This window comes from Geotrypetes seraphini, chromosome 6 (assembly GCF_902459505.1).
Source record: "Geotrypetes seraphini chromosome 6, aGeoSer1.1, whole genome shotgun sequence".
NCBI classification, from domain to species: Eukaryota; Metazoa; Chordata; class Amphibia; order Gymnophiona; family Dermophiidae; genus Geotrypetes; species Geotrypetes seraphini.
Genome location: NC_047089.1, coordinates 201011133 through 201027565, shown reverse-complemented (window position 1 = coordinate 201027565; position 16433 = coordinate 201011133). Strand labels below are relative to the sequence as shown.

Genomic DNA, 16433 nt, shown 5'->3' with positions numbered 1-16433 from the left:
GTATTTTGACTTCAGAATACATGTATTTCACTAGCATTCAAACGTAAGTGTTGCATATGCAGACCACTGAATGTGAGAGGAAAAAGTGTTTAACACTATCCCTTTATTTTTGTACCAGAACAGACAAACTTTTTGTTGTAGGGCCACATTTCTTGCTTCTGCACCAGAAGCCGAGAACTCCGAATGTGGGGCTCCTCTTGAAGCACAAGTCAAAAGCAAGATGGTGAACATAAATTAAACCACAGAGGGACTTTATTTTCTCTCTCTCGTTCCCAATTAAAGGTATGTTATTTTTGTTCCCACTGCAGCTCCTGGTGACTCTGGGTAATAAAGGGTTAAGGGATTTGCCCAAAGTCACAAGGAGCTGCAGTGGGGGAAAAATAAATATACCTTTAAACACGATTAAATTTTTTATCAAAATGCAGCCCTAAAAATGATCTTTTCTTTGCTTGTTCTTATTTTTTTCATCCTAGTCTCACCCTTCCTGCCATTTCCATCCCTAACTTCAGCCCTTTGTGCCTCTTTCCTCTAATTTAATCCTATCTCCTCTGTCAGTCACCTCCTCTTTGAATCCCATAGTTCCTCTCCCAGTCCTCCTGTTTCTTTTTCTTCAATCTATCCTTCACCCACATCAGCCCATGCCCCCCTTCACTTCAGTTCTGTTCTCCCTTTCAGTCTCTCTCTTCCCTCAGCCTCTCTTCCACTCACAACCTATCAGTGCCTGTATGCACACTTTTCTTTCCCCGCTTCTCTATCAATTCCTCATTCACTTCCTAGTGTCTCTCTCAGAATGCATGTCTTCCTCTCTATGGTAAAGACTACCACTGCTCTCCTCTGCTCCCTATTAGCCTATTGCTCAGACATTCCTTAGCTAGCCAATAGCCTGCAGGGGGAGGCAGGACCAACCTTCAGTCCTGACTTCCCCTGAATTATATTGGCTAAGGAATGCCTGAACAATGGTGTCTCCTAAGCTACTGTTCCTGCCTCCTTTGCAGTTTATTGATTGGTTAAGGAATGGCTGACCAATGGTTGCAGGAGGAGGTAGGAGTAGTAGCTGCAGAGACACAGCTTTACTTTTAGCTTTCCCCTGCAGCTCTACATCCCAAAGATTTCAACTTTGATGTCTCAGCAGGGTTGAAAAGAATATTAGGGGTGCTCAGCACAGACAGCACCCACAGAGCTGGCACTTATGTATATCTGCCTTTCCCTTTCTCTCCTTTCCCTAGCATCCCCAGCTCTCTTTCCTCCTGCCCTCCCATGGGTCCACCTCTCTCCCCATGAGCCAACATTTTGCTCCTTGGTCTTCCCCCCTCCCCAGGCCTAACATCTCCCTTCCTCCTTTCCACCCCAGATCCAACTTCTCTCCCTTTCTCTTCCCAACAGCCCCCCATTTCATCTCTCCCACTGCCTGCCTTCCTTCCTCTCCCAGGTCCACCATCGCCACACCTTCTTGACACTAAAGCATCAATAACTTTAGTTATACTATTCAACCCACTATGAAGGTATTGGGAGTAACACTGGACCAGAGCCTGACCATGAAAGACCAGGTAGACTCCTTGATTAGAAAAATCTCTCTCACCTTCTGGAAGCTTCGGTCCATCAGAGCTTACTTCAATGTCTCATCATTTCGAATTCTGGTACAATCCCTTATACTGAGTCAACTCGATTATTGTAACATCGCTACTTGGCACTCCCCCAGTAGAATATGCGGCCATTGCAACTGGTACAAAATGCAGCGGTTAGACTACTTTCTGGACTGAAGAAATTTGGATCCCGTAACACCTTTCTATCGACTTCTACACTGGCTGCCGATGGAGGCACGTTTGAAATTCAAGTTTGGTTGTTTTTGCTTCAAGGTACTTTATGGCTTAGCCCCTAAATATATAACAGACCTTTTCTCTTTCACAACCAACAGACATAGGTGAAGCTCACACCCGAACTTTGTTTCTCCACCGGTTAGAGGTTGTAAATTTAAAAGTCATCACCAACATCTTTTCTCACATCAAGCAGCACTATGGGGTAAAGATCTAGAACAATTACTCGTGCCTACTACTTATAGGGAATTCAGGAAACGCCTAAAAACACATCTGTTCCTGAAATACTTAGGAAACCAACCTATACAATCTTAGTCCTCAACAAACGATCTCTAGAACTGTTAATCACTAAGTCTGTACTTTGTTTATTCCACTCAATCTGTAACATCTTTAATCACTGTAAACCGCATAGAACTTCACAGTCCTGCAGTATATAAATTGTTATTATTATTATTATTTCTCCCTTTATTTTCCAACATTTCTCACTTCAAGTATCTCTTTCCCTCTTACTCCACACCACCCCAGGTCCAATTTCTTTCCCTTCAGACTATTGCCCACCATTTCTCTCTCTTTCTGTCCTGTTTCTGGCCCCATAAGCTCTCCCCCCAATCTGGCACTTCTTAATTAATACCCTCCGCCCTCTTTTGTACTTTAAAAAACAAAAACAGTAAATCTAGGAGGCTTCCTCCTCGGCCCAGCACATTCTAACTCTTCTCTCTGGTCCAATGTCGCCCTCACCTTCTGTCACACTGAAAAACTGCCTGCCTCGGTAGTGATTCAGTAACATTGCCCGCAGCTCCCCTTCCTGCTTTCCGTCTGCTGCAGTCCACTCAGGTGGAAACAGGAAGGGGAGCTGCAGGCAATGTTATTGAATCACTGCCGAGGCTGGCAGTTTTTCAGCGTGGACGAAATCGGACCGCCACGGAGAGATGGGAAAAGACATGATGGGGCATGCCTAGCATTCTGTCCTCAGTGAAGGGGGCAGCCATTTTGATGTCACCCTTCACTGAGTGAGTCTCCACTGCTGGCACTTCTCTCACAGCCAAGCGGCCGCAGACCGGGGGTTGGGGACCCCTGCTCTAAGGCACAGCATGCACAACTACACACTGTTCTTAATGTGGCTATGCATCATTCTTGAATCTGCTACAAAAGTGTAGGAGTCTATGCCACTGGAAATACTGCTCAGTGAAATCAAATGAAGCCATGACCGCATTCTTAAGTATGAATCGTACTTAAGTCGGGTGTCTGTAACTCAGGGACTGCCTGTATTGTAAAGAATGATTCAAGATTTATTAATTCACCTCACTTAACTTGTAATGGTCTACCTACAGTCTTAAGTGATGATATTGCTGCTATCTCAACAGAAATGTATGATGGAAGTAAAGATGGCAGGTGAACTTATGTTCAAATCTTTTTATAATTTTTACCATGCAAATACAACAAAGAAATAACTACAACCAGACTGTTCATCAGTATAACTATTCAAACACAATCTACATAATATTTTTCTCCACCCTGCCTTGACTATTTGGTGGCATGTGAATTTAGCTAACAAGCACTGGCTGGCTTGGGTGAATTGCTACTTCTAATATTATGCTCTAGCATTGATTCTAGCAAACTTATCTGCCTCTCACTGTGCATAAGATGTTATTTGATCAGGTCTGGGATCCAGTTACATCAGGGCCAAGACATAGCAGCAGATACCCTCCACTGCCTTGTCTCAATCTCCATTCCTTTTAAGCTAGCCTTTCTTCCCCACCCCATATTTTGATCTCAATCTATACTTTCCCTGGAGGTTTGTTTGTGGTGCTAACTTCTGAACAACTATTTTTATTTTCTTCCAGTACACATAGCTTGCAGTGATAGAGAAGAATTTTGGGAAGCACATAGCTCAAAGCCACTAAGAGCTGCATAGTACAGGTATAAAATAGAATAACTGTAATGGAGGTATGCCAGCAAGAAACATAGTAAATTATATAAGATAAAGGCCTAAAGTTCTATCCAGTTTGCCCAAAAGTTACATGCATTATAAATGCATTCATGCAAATACAACACAAAAATTAACTACAACCAGGCTGTTCATCAGTATAACTAAATTAAATTGTCTTTTTTCTTTGATTTTTCTGGTCCATAGACCGTAGAAGTCTGCCTGGTATTGTCCTTGGATTCCAGTTACTAGAGTTGTCATCCAAATTACTCTAGCCAAACCTTCTTGGCATTTGTGGGATACAGACCATAAAAGTCTGCCCGGCATGGTCCTCATGTTGCAAATTACTGGAGTTCCTGTCAAAGCCCTCCCCAGCTCATTCTAAACCAAATTGACATATAAAGGACACAGACCGTGCAAGTGTGCCCAGCAATGGCCTTAGTTCTACAATTTATGCCATTAATTTTCTAATTGGAGATCCTCTGTGTTCATTCAAACTACAAAAAAATAAAAGGATAATAAAGGTCACAATTAAAAGTCTGTCCACCACAAGAAACCTTTAAAAGTTAGTGTGAACACATACCACAAAAATGGGAGAAAAAAGGATGTCCGAAAACCACAACAGAGCACACATATAGTGCTTGTGATACCTGGTTGATAGTCTTTCACAGATCCTCAAAAAAACTCCTACTGAGAACTGTATCATAAATAATACTTAAATAATGATTTGTACTTCAATGCATCATTATTATATAGAAATTGTACTTAGCTTGTAATGCCCGTTTCCCAATGGGACCCATTTCACTGAAATAATCCGGCTTCATTAGGGGTCAAAACTGATAAATAAGGGCAACTTGTCATTTCCATAACCAAAAAAAAAAAAATCAACAGTTTGATTTTGTGAACATAACGTAAGAGACAAGTGTCAGTAAAGCAATGTTACTTACCGTAACAGTTGTTATCCAGGGACAGCAGGCAGCTATTCTCACTCGTGGGTGACGTCATTCAACAGAGCCCCGATGCGGACATCTCACAAGCATACTTGCTTGTAGAAACTTTTAGAAGTTTTGAGTTGCCCACACCGCGCATGCGCGAGTGCCTTCCCGCCCGATGCACCGGGCGTGTCTCCTCAGTTCAGATAGCTAGCAGTGAAGCCAACCCAGGGGAGGTGGGTGGGACATTAGAATAGCTGCCTGCTGTCCCTGGATAACAACTGTTATGGTAAGTAACATTGCTTTATCCCAGGACAAGCAGGCAGGTATTCTCACTAGTGGGTGACCTCCAAGCTAACCACAATAGAATGGCGGGAGAGTTGGCAACTTAGAACAAATTTTGTAGTACTGTTTGGCCAAACTGTCCATCCCGTCTGGAGAAGGTATCCAGATAATAGTGTGAGGTGAAGGTATGAACCGAGGACCAAGTGGCAGCTTTACAAATCTCCTCAATCGGTGTCGATCTGAGGAAAGCTACAGAGGCTGCCATTGATCTGACCTTATGGGCTGTGACTTTACTGTGAAGGGGTAATCCAGCCTGGGCATAGCAGAAAGAGATACAAGCCGCCATCCAGTTGGAGATGGTGCACTTAGAGACAGGGCGTCCCAACTTGTTCCGATCAAAGGAGATGAAAAGTTGAGGAGCAGTTCTGTGAGACTTTGTGCGTTCCAGGTAGAAAGCCAAAGCACGCTTACAGTCCAGAGTGTGAAGAGCTGATTCTCCAGGATGAGAATGCGGCTTCGGAAAAAACACAGGAAGAACAATGGATTGATTCAGATGAAATTCCGAGACCACCTTGGGGAGGAATTTAGGATGAGTGCGAAGGATCACCTTGTCATGATGAAACACTGTAAAGGGCGGATCCGCAACCAATGCTTGAAGTTCACTCACTCGACGGGCAGAAGTGAGGCCAATGAGAAGCACCACTTTCCAAGTGAGAAATCTCAGAGGAGCCTTATTAAGAGGTTCAAATGGAGGCTACATAAGTTGAGAAAGAACAACATTGAGGTCCCAAACCACTGGAGGTAGTTTGAGGGGAGGATTGACATGGAACAATCCTTTCATGAATCTGGAAACCACAGGATGTGCAGAAAGAGGTTTCCCCTGAAGAGGCTGGTGGAAAGCAGCAATTGCTCTAAGATGGACTCTGATTGATGTAGACTTGAGACCAGAATGAGACAGGTGCAAAAGATAGTCCAAAACAGAGGACAAGGAGGCATGTTGAGGTTCCTTGTGATGAGAAAAACACCAAGTAGAGAATCTAGTCCATTTCTGGAAATAGCATTGTCTACTAGCAGGCTTCCTCGAAGCTTCCAAAACATCCCGCACAGCTGGTGAAAACTGAAGGGAAGTTACGCTGAGAGGAACCAAGCTGTCAGGTGTAGCGACTGCAGGTTGGGATGAAGCAGAGATCCCTGATGCTGCGTAAGCAGAGATGGAAACACTGGCAGAAGGAAGGCTCCCTGCAATTGAGTTGCAGAAGGAGGGAGTACCAAGGTTGTCTGGGCCACCGAGGAGCAATCAGAATCATGGTGGCCCGGTCGGACTTGAGCTTGACTAGAGTTTTTTGAATGAGAGGAAAAGGAGGAAACGCATACAGAAAGAGATTCCCCCAGTCCAGAAGAAAAGCATCTGCCTCGAAACGATGAGGGCTGTAGATCCTGGAGCAGAACTGAGGCAGTTTGAAGTTGTGGGGAGCCGCAAAGAGGTCTATCTGAGGCGTTCCCCACAGGGAGAAGATTTGATGAAGGGGCGTGGAATGAAGTGTTCATTCGTGAGGCTGGAGAAGAGGACTCAAGTTGTCCGCCAAGGCATTGTCCGCCCCCTGAATGTAGACAGCTTTGAGGAAGGCGTTGTGGCGAATCACCCAATCCCAAACCTTCAGAGCTTCCTGACAGAGTGAGGCCGATCCCGTGCCTCCCTGCTTGTTGACATAATACATGGCGACCTGATTGTCCGTACGAATGAGGACCACCATGTCGTGAAGCAGATGATGAAAAGCAGAGAGCATTGAAAATCGCCCTGAGTTCCAGGAGATTGATATGGCACAGACGATCTGCACTCGTCCAATAACCCTGGGTATGGAGACCGTCCAGATGAGCCCCCCCAAGCATAGTTCGAGGAGTCGGTCGTGAGGACCTTCTGAATGGGTAGGCATGTGAAACAGCAAACCTCTGGAAAGATTGGAAGAGAGCATCCACCAGCGAAGCGACTGCAGCAGAGCAGGAGTGGCCTGAATGTGTCGAGTCAGAGGGTCAGAGATCTGCGACCATTGAGACGCCAGGGTCCACTGAGGAATCCGCAGGTGAAGTCTGGCAAAAGGGGTCACGTGTACCGTAGAGGCCATGTGGCCCAGAAGCACCATCATGTGTCTCGCCGAGATGGACGGGCGAGAGGAGACCGAGTGACAAAGATGAAGAAGAGCCGCCAGGCGTTGAGGAGGAAGGAACGCTCTGAGTTGAATAGTATCCAGAACAGCTCCGATGAAGGGAAGAGTCTGTGAAGGTTGGAGATGGGATTTGAGAAAGTTGATCTCGAAGCCCAGACTCTGCAGAAATCAGATCGTCCTCTGAGTGGCCTGGATGACACCCTGAGACGTGGAATCCTTGATGAGCCAGTTGTCGAGGTAGGGAAACACCTGCAGATCATGGTTCCTGAGTGCTGCGGCCACTACAACCAGGCACTTGGTGAAGACTCTGGGTGACGAAGCTAGGCCGAAAGGGAGCACTCTGTACTGAAAATGAAGATGTCCCACCCGAAATCTGAGGTATTGACGGGAGGCCGGATGGATGGGAACATGAGTGTAGGCCTCCTTGAGATCCAGAGAGCATAACCAGTCGTTCTGCTCGAGGAGGGGATAGAGAGAAGACAGGGTCAACATGCGAAACTTCTCCCTGACCAGAAACTTGTTGAGCACCCTGAGGTCCAAAATAGGATGTAGGTCGCCTGTCTTCTTCGGAACAAGGAAGTACCGGGAGTAAAAACCCTTGTTCTGTTGGTCTACAGGGACCGGCTTGACGGCACGAAGCCGGAGCAAAGCCTGAGCTTCCTGAAGAAGAAGGGCGGTCAGGGTTAAGTTGAAAGGATCTTGGAGGATGTTCCGGAGGAACTTGATGGAAATGAAGAGAGTATCCCTCTCTTACGATGGAAAGGACCCAGAGGTCGGTGGTAATAGTCGTCCATCGATGGTAAAAGTGATGGAGATGACCTCCTATGGGAAAAAAAACGGGGAGGGCAGAACGATGGAAGTTATGCTCCCTACGAGACAGTCAAAAAGGCTGGGGAACCTTGGGGACAGCAGAAGGTTGAGGCTTTTGTTGGGGCTTCTGCTGGTGCTGCATCTTCACAGGCGGACGGATGGTGGGTGCCTGCTTCGGCGGATAGCCCCTCTGATAGATCATAGGCGGGCAAGACGGATGAGCAATAGCAGGCTTGGGCTTCTGGCGGAGAATAAATTGAAAAGACTTTTCATGTTTGGACAGCTTCTCCGTCGCCGCCTCGATGGACTCGTCGAAAAGGTCTGCTCCCGCACAGGAAACGTTCGCCAGCCTGTCCTGGAGATTTGGGTCCATATCAATGGTCCAGAGCCACGCCAGGCATCTCATGGCCACCGAACAAGCAGCAGCTCTGGCCGAGAGTTCAAAGGCGTCGTAAGACGATTGCATCATCTGCAGGCGGAGTTGGGACAATGACGCCAGGACCTCCGAGTACTCGAAGCGAGCCTGAGAGTCCAGATATGGCAAAAACTTTTGAAGAATGGAGAGAAAAAACTCAAAGTAGGTCGCAAAATGAAAACTGTAATTCAGGACTCGAGAAGCCATCATCGAGTTCTGGTAGATGCGTCTGCCAAATCTGTCCATGGTTTTGCTCTCCCGGCCAGGAGGAGTGGAGGCATAGACCTGGGAGGGATGAGACCGCTTCAAGGAGGATTCAACCAAGAGGGACTGGTGAGAGAGCTGCACCCCGTCTAAGCCCTTATGGTGCACCGTGCGGTACCTGGCATCCAACTTCCCTGGGACCGCGGGGATGGAGTACGGAGTCTAGAAACATCTCATGAAAGTCTGGTCCAGAAGCTTATGGAGAGGCAGACTGAGAGACTCAGCAGGAGGTTGGGGGAAGATGCATCATCTCCAAATATTCCTTAGAAAACTTGGAACCCGAATCCAGAGTGATATCCAGATCCACCGCCATCTGCCTCAGGAAGGATGAGAAGGACAACTGGTCAGCTAGGGCCGGGCCTCAAGACGGATTCGAAGAAGACGAGGCGGCCTGGTCCGCTGAGGCCGAGGACCGGCAGGGAGAGAATGAATCCATGAAGTTCCGGCATAGGAGGAGGAGGCGGCGAGTAATCCGGTGAAAACTCCCGAAAAGGCTTCTTACGAAGAGGCGAGGCATGCCTCGAAGAATGCCTCGATCGACGACCAGAACTGTGTCGAGAAGCAGGCCTCGAGCGTCGAGGCGAGCGAAGCCCAGACAAGGCAGCCACCGAAAGATGGGACGGGAGGCTGTGGATCGAAGCAGCGGAGGCTGAGACAAAGTCCCCCGAGGCACTCCCCAAGGCTCGAGGCTCGGCATCGAGGAGGAAGGTTCCGATCCAGGCAAGGTGGATGCGCCATGCATCGAGGGTATTGGTTGCAAAGGTGGCATGGACAAAGACTCTGCTTCTTGCGAGACTCTGCTCCCAGCAGCGAGAGTATGCGTCGAGGAGGTACCGGAGGCGGCTCGACCTCGCGGGAGGCTTTCGCGTGCCAGGCTGGATTTGTGAGAGAAGCGTCGGCCCAATCTTAGTAAAGAGTTCGACAAATCGCTTCTCCATCATGGCATGGAACGAAGCAGGCAAAGAGGGATCTGCAACCGGAAAGGGACCTCCAGCACGGACATCGCTAACTCGGCCGCCCGGGGGCTTGGGCTTTGACGCCTTGGGCACCTTGAGCACCACTGGAGGAATGGGAGGCTGCGTTACCTGACCTGAGGAGACAGCGGAAGGCACCGCAGCAGGCATCGGAGTCGAAGCCGGCACGAACGAGGCAAGCTGGAGTAGACTCGAGGCCGAAGAAGCTGAAGCGGAAGTCGAAGGCGTGGCACTCTGCGATGCGGATAGCTACGGCGACGCCTCCATGCTGAACAGCGACTCCCACAAAATGCAGTGATGCTTAAAAGCACGTGTGGTAAGTGTGGAGCAAGGCCGGCATGATTTCGAAAGATGTTGAGGCCCAAGACACTGAAGACAACGTCGATGAGGGTCTGTCAACGAAATCGCGCGTTGGCACTTGACACACTTTTTAAAACCGGTAACAGGCCGAGACATAGGCCAAAAAAGCTCCGCTGCAAGATCGAAGCCACGCAGCCTGCCCGGTCGAACGATCGAAAAAAATGCTTGTTTGTTTGTTTTTTTAAAAGAAGAAAACGCCAACGTGAGCCAACAATAATGAGCCAAATAAACTCAAAACCGCGGGCACAGAAGGCACAAGTGAAGGGACTTCGCGCAGAGAGTCGAAGAAGGACTTCTCAGCTCCGCGGAAGAGAAAAAACTGAGGAGACGCGCCCAGTGCATTGGGCGGGAAGACACTCGTGCATGCGCGGTGTGGGCAACTCGAAACTTCTAAAAGTTTCTACAAGCAAGTATGCTTGTGAGATGTCCGCATCGGGGCTCCGTTGGATGATGTCACCCACTAGTGAGAATACCTGCCTGCTTGTCCTGGGATAATTAGGATTTTATAGACCTGTCCTAAATCACATCTCCTAACCTCTGTTACCATTTTTCAAATGAGAGTCCTTCCATCACCATAATCATTTTGGTCACCTTTCTCTATATATTTTACAGTTCCACTATATCTTTTTTTGAGATGGAACCAGAATTACACACAGTACTCAAGCTGCAGTCTCACCATGCAGCAATACAGAACCATTATGATATTCTTTGAATTATTCTCTATTATTTTCCTAATTTCATTTGCTTTTTTGGCCACCACTGTACACTAAGCAGAAGATTTTAACGTATTGCTCATAATGATACCTAAATGCTTTTCCTTGGTGGTGACTCCTAATGTGGAATCCAGCATCATGTAGGAGAAACCTAATCAAACAATACAAGATCAAACTTAATGAAAACCGGAATGCCTACTACTCCAAACTAGTTGGCACCGAAGCCCCAGACACTAAAATGCTCTTCAAACTAGTAAAGAACCTCACCGACACCAAGACTCTCTTAGCCACTCAAGGAAACCACCCACCAACAGCCTCCCAACTAGCTGACCACTACAAAAGCAAGATCACCGCAATCAGATCCACCTTCAATAACTCATCAACCTACCTCGACGAGATTATAACAAAACCTACAACAGAAGAACCCATAGCGGCCGACAGGACCTGGACCACCTTCCCACTAGTTCAATGGTCTGATATGGTCCGTCTCTACAAAAAATAAAGCAAAGCATCATGTGACCTGAACAACTGTCCCTCATATCTCCTAATAAATGCCTCCCCTAAATTCAGAGTCAACCTCATGCAATGGATCCAAACCACACTCACGGAAGGTCAATTCCCACATGAACTAGGTGAGATTATAATCACCCCTCTATTGAAAGATCTCAAAGGCCCAATAGACACCCCCTCTAACTATAGACCCATCGCCTCAATCCCACTATACGTTAAACTAATAGAAGGTCTAGTAGCACAATACCTCACCAACCACCTAGAAGACCACAACATACTTCACCCCTCTCAATCAGGGTTCAGATCCACCTATAGTACAGAGACATTATTAGCAACACTACTAGATACAGCTAGACAGCACCTTAGTAAAAGAAGAAGAATGTTGCTAATTCAACTCGATCTCTCAGCGGCATTCGACCTGGTAGACCACACCATACTACTTCAGATACTAGACACCATAGGGATCTCAGGAGCGGTATACAACTGGTTCCAAGGATTCCTAAAAACAAGAATGTACAGAGTCAAGTCAAACGACCACAAATTGCACCCCTGGTCTAACCCCTGTGGAGTCCCACAAGGATCACCGCTGTTGCCCATGCTCTTCAACCTCTTCATATCCTCCCTTGGCACCACTCTAGATACCCTAAATGTAACATCTTTCAGCTATGCAGATGATATAACCATACTCCTCCATTTCCACACCTAAGACCCCACCTCATTAGGCAACCTAAAAACAACACTGGAAGCAGTGGAAGAATGGATACTAGACCACAAACTGAAACTGAACTCTGACAAAACAAAATTTCTACTACTTGAAAAGGACAAAACCCCATCCATAACAGAATTAGAAATAAACGTCACCAAATACCCCATACAGCCCTCTCTCAAAATCCTTGGAGTGTCGATAGATAGATGCTGCACAATGCAGATCCAAATCAACAAAACTACTCAAAAAGCATTTTTCACCATGCGCAATCTACGAAAAAAAAGAAAATTCTTCCAAAAAGATCACTATAGGATCATAGTCCAATCCCTTGTCCTAGGACTAGTGGACTATTGCAATATTCTCTACCTACCATGCCCACAATCTTGATAAACCAACTACAGACCATTCAAAATACAGCCCTCAGACTGATCTATTTACTCGGAAAATTTGACCATATCACCAATGCCTATCTAGACTCACACTGGCTACCGATACGAGCTCGAATCCAATTCAAATTTTACTGTCTATTATTCAAAGCAATAAACGGAACTGCACCCACCTACCTAAACAACCGTCTAAATTGTAACCGCACATCCAGACTAAGAAGAACCCAGATCCTATTCTCCTACCCACCACTCAAGGGAACTCAGAACAAGATGTACGACGGCCTCCTAGCGACGCAGGCAGCGAAGCTGGACCCCTCCATCTCCAACCTGTTGACAATTACAAGTGACTTTAAATCATTGCGAAAGGAAATCAAAACTCTGCTATTCAAAAAGACTATACAGCCTTCTTATCCCCCCCTCGCATCCTCCCCCCTCCATGCAAATTTCCAGCTGATCTCCTACCCCTCTACTAATATCTCCCCAATGACCCTATCAAGTAACCAACCCTAAACTAATTCTTCCATACTAGTAATCCTCAATTCTCCTCCCTTCCTCAATTCTCCCCTTTGCATCTACTATTTAACGCCCCCTAGACTGCAATTTCCCCTGCATCTACTGTGTAAGCGTCCTCTAAATTGTAACTTCCTGGAAATGTCCAGCTGTCTTATTCTGTAATCCGCTTAGAACTGCAAGGTACAGGCGGAATAGAAGTCACTAATGTAATGTAATGTTATAATTTGGGTTATTCTTCTCAGTGTGCATCACTTTGCTCTTGAACACATTGGATTTCCATTTGGATGCCCAGTCTTCCAGCCTCTCCTCCTATAATTTTACAACTTTCAACAATTCTGTCTCATCTGAAAATCTGACTCTCTCATTCATTGTTCCCATTTCCAGTTCATTTATAAATTTGTTAAAAAGCACCAGTCCCAATACAGATCCTTGCAGCACTTCTCTATTAACCCCTCATTGAGAGAACTATGCATTTTTAGTTAATCCTTACTCTTTATTTTCTATATTTTACATTGCCTCCTATTACTTGGGTTTTAAATTTTCTCATGAGTTTAGATACACTACATTAACTGGCTCACCTTTATTCACGTGATTTTTCAAGCCTTCAAAAATGTAGCAAATTGGTGAGGCAAGATCGCCCTTGGTTGAATCCATGTTGACTCTGACCCATTAAATCATGTTTGTCTGTGTATACTGTAATTTTTGTTTTTTTATAATAGTTTTCATCATTTTGCCCAGCACCATCAGGTTTACCGTCTATAGTTTCCTGATCACCATCAGAACCCTCCAATCTTCAGGTACTGTGGTCCATTTTAATGACAGGATTACCAATAGGAGACTTACAATTTCATTTTTGAACTTCAATACTCTGGGGTGTATACCATTAGGACAGTGGTCTCAAACTCAAACCCTTTGCAGGGCCACATTTTGGATTTGTAGGTACTTGGAGGGCCTCAGAAAAAAAATAGTTAATGTCTTATTAAAGAAATGACAATTTTGCATGAGGTAAAACTCTTTATAGTTTATAAATCTTTCCTTTTGGCTAAGTCTTAATAATTGTCCTTTATGGTTAAAAAGACATATGATTAAGAAACTGTTTTATTTTACTCTTGTGATTATGATAAAACATACCGAGGGCTTTAAAATAGTACCTGGCGGGCCGCATGTGGCCCCCGGGCCGCGTGTTTGAGACCACTGCATTAGGCCCAAGAGATTTGCTATCCTTTAACTTGATTGACTTGTTACAACTTCAAAGTTCCCTAAGATCTCTCTCCATTTTTTTCGTATCATGCTCAGTAAAGACTGAAGCAAAGTCTCTCTGCTAAGGCCTTGTCCTCCCTGAGTACTCCTTTTACTCCTTGATGATCTATTAATCTAACTAACTCCCTTTCACAGGCTTTCTGCTTCTAATGTATTCAAAAAAACAATTTTGCTATGAGGTTTTACCTCTACAGCAAGCTTCTTTTCAAATTCTCTTTTAGCATTCTTTATCAATACCTTGCATCTAACTTGCCAACTTCTTATGCTAATTCCTGTTTTCCATCTTCTAAAAGATGTTCTTTTGGGTCCGATAGCCTCCTTCTCCTCACCTTTTAACCATCCTGACTATCGTTTGGTCTCCCTTTCTTTGCTTGCCATTTTTTTTTTTTTTGCATAAAACAGGGGCAACAAGCTGTGTCAGCATTCCTGATTCCTATCATCAAAATCTTTTACTATCTATACAAAGGCAGACTGGAGTCTGGGCCTTTGCTGATATCACCAGAGATAAATGCTGTGCTTCTGAATCAGTGAGCTGGTAGGCAAAACAAAAACATATCTATTTCAAACCCACATTAAAACATACATATTCTTAAAACAAACTTATACATAATAAAATTCAGATGCCACATATCCCATCATTAGTCATCAGAATTGCAGAACAAAGGATGTCTAATGTCCAATACTGTACTACTCCAAAAGCTTGGAGTAAACAAATGTTTTGAGCTGTTTGTTAAACTGGAAAAAAATAAGACAAAACCGAAGATGATTCAATAACAGAAAATGTTGCTTTTCTAGTGATTTCTAATTTAACATGACGTGAAAGAAAGTTATCTCTGCCCTTCAGATCATAAAACTGTAGGACACAGAAACAGGATGGCAGATAAATGCCAAATGGCCCATCCAATCTGACCATCATCTCTTCTCTAAGAGATCCTACATACCTATCCCAGGCTGTCTTGAATTTAGACACAGTCTCCGTCTCCACCACCTATTCCGGGAGACTGTTCTACGCCTCTACCACCCTCTCTCTTAAAAAAAAAAAAAATCCCTCTCAATAGTTTGTACCAAATAAAGTGAAGTCAGTCCATGCAAAGCTTTAAAAAGAGCCAACAACTTAGAACCAAATTTTAAAATAAACTGGGAAACAATTCAGAGAAATTAACACTGGAATATGCTCAAATCTACTGTTCCCAACAGTCAATCTTGCTGCACCATTCTGTTAGCATCTGCAATGCCTTCCATTGCATAAGATTCATTCCAGTATAAAAAGAATTGCAATAGCCTAATTTAGACAATACCATACTCTACACACCACAACTCAAAAAATATACTGTACTTCGAAAGCATAGATTTGATCTTATGCAAAACATGAAGCTGCTGAAAAGATGACTGAACCATCTTGGGTATCTGTACCTGCATAGTCAATTCCGAATCCAGACCACCACCTAAACTCACAATTTGATTCTACATAGAATACACCATACCTTGAAAATCAAATGACTTGCATTCAGTCTCAAGCCTCATGGTTGTATAATCATATCAGTCTTCGGACATAAACAAGGTAAGATGAATCACCGTCAAGCAGGATTTCACCAAAAAGAAAAACTGAATCATCTGCATAAATTCTAATGGCAAAATCTAAAGTTCAAAGTACTGCAAAAAATGGTTTGAAATGCAAATTAAGCAATTCCCTGTGTCACACCCATAAGCAAAGGATAGAGTTGCAAAACTGATTCTGCCTACATCAACTGCATTCCACAATAAGAAGGAAAGCAAGAATACACTGTACCTCTAAGACCAAATGCATAGGCACTGAAGTATAATTGCATGATCAACTGTATCTAAACCCAAACAAATCACATATAAAGAGGATTCTGATGGAGATGTCACTGTAAAGTTATTCTCATCTCTTACTCTTCTGACATCTCAGACAATATCAAGTTTCAGTACTGTGTGCTCACCTAAATTCACACTGCTGTTCATTCAATACATTTCTTTTTTCCACAATAGTCATCATCTGTAACAGTACCATCTTTTCAATTATTCACCAGGCAAGTTAGCAATTGGCCTATAATTTTTTAACTATGTGTTTTCCCAAAGCTAACAGATTTGCATGTGATGCAAGTAGTGAATGATCAAGTTTCATGTTTGTTAAAATTTGTTAACCCAATTATTATATTTCTAAGTGGCGTACATAGGTAAATATAAAATCAGGGTTTTACATTTAAATTTCAAAGACAAACAAACATTGTCAGACAATAGATTAGGGGGGAGAAACACAATATTGGATAGGAAAGTGAGACAATGAGGATAATTAGATTAGGAGAGGAAATTCTGTCTGTGTAGTGATTGGGGGTGTAGTTGCAGAAATTATAGGTCGAACGCATCTCTAAATAAGA

At 44.6% G+C, this 16433-nt stretch overlaps 1 protein-coding gene across 3 annotated transcripts in view; it reads right to left on the bottom strand.

Moving 5' to 3' along the window:
* The window catches only part of PPP2R2A (protein phosphatase 2 regulatory subunit Balpha), a 185034-nt gene that overhangs the window by 142783 nt on the left and 25818 nt on the right, over positions 1-16433 (bottom strand). The gene's annotated exons all lie outside the window — the stretch shown is intronic.